A 5,220-nucleotide genomic window follows, 5' to 3' on the forward strand; every position below is an offset into this window, starting at 1 on the left:
TATTTTAGGACTAATTAATAGTTTGAATTTGGGACACAACTAGCTAGTTTGAATTTGGAATTTAAGGGATTTGAATTACAACTTAATTAGAACTTATAATTAATTATAACTTGAATTTACTATAAATTGAACTTAATTATGAATATGCACTTGAAGTTAGAACTTGAACTTGAAACTAATTAGCTTGAATATATAACTAATTAAGTTTAGAAATTAGATATGAGCTTGAACTGAAACTTGAACTTATTAAAACTTGAATATATATATATAAAACTAATATTCTTGGATTTGAAGTTTATATTTAACTAATTTAAGAACTTTTCGTGCTAGGCAACTAAGGAAGCTCAACATCTAAAAAAGTTGATACAAGACTTATATTGCTTCTTTCATCAAAGTTGGAAAAAGGTTGGTGCTTCAAAATTTCTCAAGTTTAAGTACAATTGTTTTCAATGATGTATTTGTGTCCATCTAGTATTAATACTTAGCTTTAATTTTGTGATAATTTTTTTGTGTCCGTCGAGTGTTTGTTAAGCATAAGTACCAACACTAGTTGATCCTATTGAAGACAAAATTGATTTTCTAGCAAGATCGATTTGTGTCAATCTAGTGTTGACACTTAACTTTAAATTTAGAAATAATATATTTGTTAAGCATAAGTACCAACACTAGTTGATCCTATTGAAGCAAAATTAGATTTTCTTAGCAAAGATCGATTTGTGTCAATCTAGTGTTGACACTTAACTTTAAATTTAGAAATAATATATTTGTTAAGCATAAGTACCAACACTAGTTGATCCTATTGATGACAAAATTGATTTTCTTGTAAGATCGATTTGTGTCCATCTATTGTTGACGCTTAGCTTTAATTTGTTAGATTTTGGGATTTTAGGACTGGTTTGAATTTGGGATTTTAGGACTAGTTTGAATTTGTGATTTTTAAGACTAGTTTCAATTTTGAATATAGGACTAGTTAGAATTATTATTGAGATTTTAGGACTACTAATAGTTTGAATTTGAAATTTTAGCACTATAGTTTGATTTTTTAATTCTAGGAGTACTTTCAATTTGTGATTTTAAGACTAGTTTCAATTTGGAATTTAGGACTAATAGTTTGAATTATATTTGATATTTTAGAACTAATAGTTTGAATTATATTTGAAATTTTAGATCTAATTAATAGCTTGAATTTGGGACACTAGCATATTCTTGGATTTGAAGTTTATATTTAACTAATTTAAGAACTTTTCGTGCTAGGCAACTGAGGAAGCTCAACATGTAAAAAAGTTGATACATGACTATTTTGCTTCTTTCATCAAAGTTGGAGATAAGGTTGGTGCTTCTAAATTTCTCAAGTTTAGGTACAATTCTTTTCATTGATGTGTTTGTGTCTATCTAGTATTAATACTTAGTTTTAATTTTGTGATAATTTTATTGTATCCATCGATTGTTTGTTAAGCATAAGTACCAACACTAGTTGATCCTATTGATGACAAAATTGATTTTCTTGCAAGATCGATTTGTGTCCATCTAGTGTTGACACTTAGCTTTAAATTTAGAAATAATATATTTGTTAAGCATGAGTACCAACACTAGTTGATCCTATTGATGACAAAATTGATTTTCTTGCAAGATCGATTTGTGTCCATCTAGTGTTGACACTTAGCTTTAAATTTAGAAATAATATATTTGTTAAGCATAAGTACCAACACTAGTTGATCCTATTGATGACAAAATTGATTTTGCATCAATTAATAAACCCTAACTATTAGTTAGTGAGTGAATTGAAAACTTTAATGTTAGGGTTATTTTGAATTAGGGTATCTTAGGATTTGTTTGAAATTCGGTATTTCTTAAGTTAATTAGTTTGATTTTGGAATTGTAAGATTAGATTGAATTAGGGTATTTAAGGAGTTGTTTGAACTTGGGTATTATTTGAGTTAGTTTGAATTATTATTGAGATTTTAGGAATACTAATAGTTTGAATTTGGGATTTTAGCACTATAGTTTGATTTTTGAATTCTAGGAGTACTTTCAATTTGTGATTTTAAGACTAATTTGAATTTGGAATTTAGGACTAATAGTTTGAATTATGTTTGATATTTTAGGACTAATAGTTTGAATTATAATTGATATTTTAGATCTTATTAATAGTTTGAATTTGGGACACTAGCTAGCTTGTTTGAATTTACGACCGGCGCCGCCTCCATTCCGACCGGCGTCGCCTCCATCTCGGCCAGCACCTCCATCCCCGACCTTCTTAGTGAAGGTGAATTTTTAGAACCTCCATATTAGATTACTTTTGTTTCTATTTAGTTGAAGTATCTCAAAATTAGAGTACTAATATACTTAGTTTTATTGATTGTTAGTTTGATTGATTGTTAGTTAGTAAGTGAATGATTTAGGGTTTTTGATTGTTAGTTTGAATTAGGGATTATTGGATTGTTATTTTGTGTTTGTTGATTGTGAATTGAAAATTTTAATGTTAGGGTTAGTTTGAATTAGGGTATCTTATGATTTGTTTGAAATTCGGTATTTCTTAAGTTAATTAGTTTGATTTTGGAATTGTAAGATTAGATTGAATTAGGGTATTTAAGGAGTTGTTTGAACTTGGGTATTATTTGAGTTAGTTTGAATTATTATTGAGATTTTAGGATTACTAATAGTTTGAATTTGGGATTTTAGCACTATAGTTTGATTTTTGAATTCTAGGAGTACTTTCAATTTGTGATTTTAAGACTAGTTTCAATTTTGAATATAGGACTAGTTTGAATTATTATTGAAATATTAGGACTACTAATAGTTTGAATTTGGAATTTTAGCACTATAGTTTGTTTTTTGAAATTCTAGGAGTACTTTCAATTTGTTATTTTAAGACTAGTTGGAATTTGGAATTTAGGACTAATAATTTGAATTATGTTTGATATTTTAAGACTAATAGTTTGAATTATATTTGATATTTTAGATCTTATTAATAGTTTGAATTTGGGACAATAGCTAGCTAGTTTGAATTCAGAATTTTATGGATTTAAATTACAAATTAATTAGAACTTATAATTAATTATAACTTGAATTTACTATAAATTGAACTTAATTAGGAATATGAACTTGAAATTAGAACTTGAACTTGGAACTAATTAAGCTTAGAAATTAGATATGAACTTGAATTGAAACTTGAACTTATTAAAACTTGAATATATATATATATACACAACTAATATTCTTGGATTTGAAGTTTATATATAACTAATTTTAGAACTTTTCGTGCTAGGCAACTGAGGAAGCTCAACATCTAAAAAAGTTGATACAAGACTATATTGCTTCTTTCATCAAAGTAGGAGATAAGGTTGGTGCTTCTAAATTTCTCAAGTTTAGGTACAATTCTTTTCAATGATGTGTTTGTGTCTATCTAGTATTAATACTTAGTTTTAATTTTGTGATAATTTTTTTGTGTCCATCGAGTGTTTGTTAAGCATAAGTACCAACACTAGTTGATCCTATTGATGACAAAATTGATTTTCTTGCAAGATCGATTTGTGTCCATCTAGTGTTGACACTTAGCTTTAAATTTAGAAATAATATATTTGTTAAGCATAAGTAAGTACCAACACTAGTTGATCCTATTGATGACAAAATTGATTTTCTTGCAAGATCGATTTGTGTCCATCTAGTGTTGACACTTAGCTTTAAATTTAGAAATAATATATTTGTTAAGCATGAGTACCAACACTAGTTGATCCTATTGATGACAAAATTGATTTTCTTGCAAGATCGATTTGTGTCCATCTAGTGTTGACACTTAGCTTTAAATTTAGAAATAATAAATTTGTTAAGCATAAATATTAACACTAGTTGATCCTATTGATGACAAAATTGATTTTCTTGCAAGATCGATTTCTGTCCATTTAGTGTTGACACTTAGCTTTAATTTGTTAGATTTTGGGATTTTAGGTTTAATTTGAATTTGAGATTTTAGGACTAGTTTGAATTTGTGATTTTAAGACTAGTTTGAATTTTGAATGTAGGACTAGTTTGAATTATTATTGAGATTTTAGGACTACTAATAGTTTTAATTTGGAATTTTAGTAATATAGTTTGATTTTTGAATTCTAGGAGTACTTTCAATTTGTGATTTTAAGACTAGTTTGAATTTGGAATTCAGGACTAATAGTTTGAATTATATTTGATATTTTATGACTAATAGTTTGAATTATATTTGATATTTTAGATCTAATTAATAGTTTGAATTTGGGACACTGGCAATGTAGTTTGAATTTGGAATTTTAGGGATTTAAATTACAAATTAATTAGAACTTATAATTAATTTTAACTTGAATTTACTATAAATTGAATTTAATTAGGAATATGAACTTGAAATTAGAACTTGAACTTGGAACTAATTAGCTTGAATATATAACTTATTAAGTTTAGAAATTAGATATGAACTTGAATTGAAACTTGAACTTATTAAAACTTGGATATATATATATATATAACCAATATTATTGGATTTGAAGTTTATATTTAACTAATTTAAGAACTTTTCGTGCTAGGCAACTGAGGTAGCTCAACATATAAAAAAGTTGATACAAGACTTATATTGCTTCTTTCATCAAAGTTGGAGATAAGGTTGGTGCTTCTAACTTTCTCAAGTTTTAAGTACAATTGTTTTCAATTGATGTGTTTGTGTCCATCTAGTATTAATACTTAGCTTTAATTTTTGTGATAATTTTTTTGTGTCCATCGAGTGTTTGTTAAGCATAAGTACCAACACTAATTGATCCTATTGATGACAAAATTGATTTTCTTGCAAGATCGATTTCTGTCCATTTAGTGTTGACACTTAGCTTTAATTTGTTAGATTTTGGAATTTTAGGACTAGTTTGAATTTGGGATTTTAGGACCAGTTTGAATTTGGGATTTTAGGACTAGTTTGAATTTGTGATTTTAAGATTAGTTTGAATTTTGAATTTAGGACTAGTTTGAATTATTATTGAGATTTTAGGACTAATAGTTTGAATTTGGGATTAGGAATAGCTAGCTAATTTGAATTTAGGATTTTAGTACTAGTTAGATTTTGGGATTTTAGGGCTAGTTTGAATTTGTGATTTTAAGATTAGTTTGAATTTTGAATTTAGGACTAGTTTGAATTATTATTGAGATTTTAGGAATACTAATAGTTTGAATTTGGGATTTTAGCACTAGTTTGATTTTTGAATTCTA

At 26.8% G+C, this 5,220-nt stretch overlaps 1 long non-coding RNA gene across 6 annotated transcripts in view; it reads left to right on the forward strand.

The window, feature by feature from the left end:
- Positions 1 to 1,210: 1,210 nt before the first annotated feature.
- Positions 1,211 to 5,220, forward strand: part of LOC102595928 (uncharacterized) — a 6,838-nt gene continuing 2,828 nt past the window's right edge. For 3 of the 6 annotated variants that reach the window (XR_001473417.1, XR_001473425.1, XR_001473416.1), the window contains exons 1-2: positions 1,211 to 1,329; positions 3,269 to 3,343. This is a non-coding gene — a long non-coding RNA (uncharacterized lncRNA). Of the gene's footprint in view, positions 1,330 to 2,185; positions 2,267 to 3,268; positions 3,344 to 3,525; positions 3,559 to 5,220 lie in introns of those variants that run through there. The other 3 variants (XR_366582.2, XR_001473418.1, XR_366581.2) reach the window with 3 other exon arrangements.

Source organism: Solanum tuberosum, unplaced genomic scaffold, assembly GCF_000226075.1.
Source record: "Solanum tuberosum cultivar DM 1-3 516 R44 unplaced genomic scaffold, SolTub_3.0 scf00005, whole genome shotgun sequence".
NCBI lineage: Eukaryota > Viridiplantae > Streptophyta > Magnoliopsida > Solanales > Solanaceae > Solanum > Solanum tuberosum.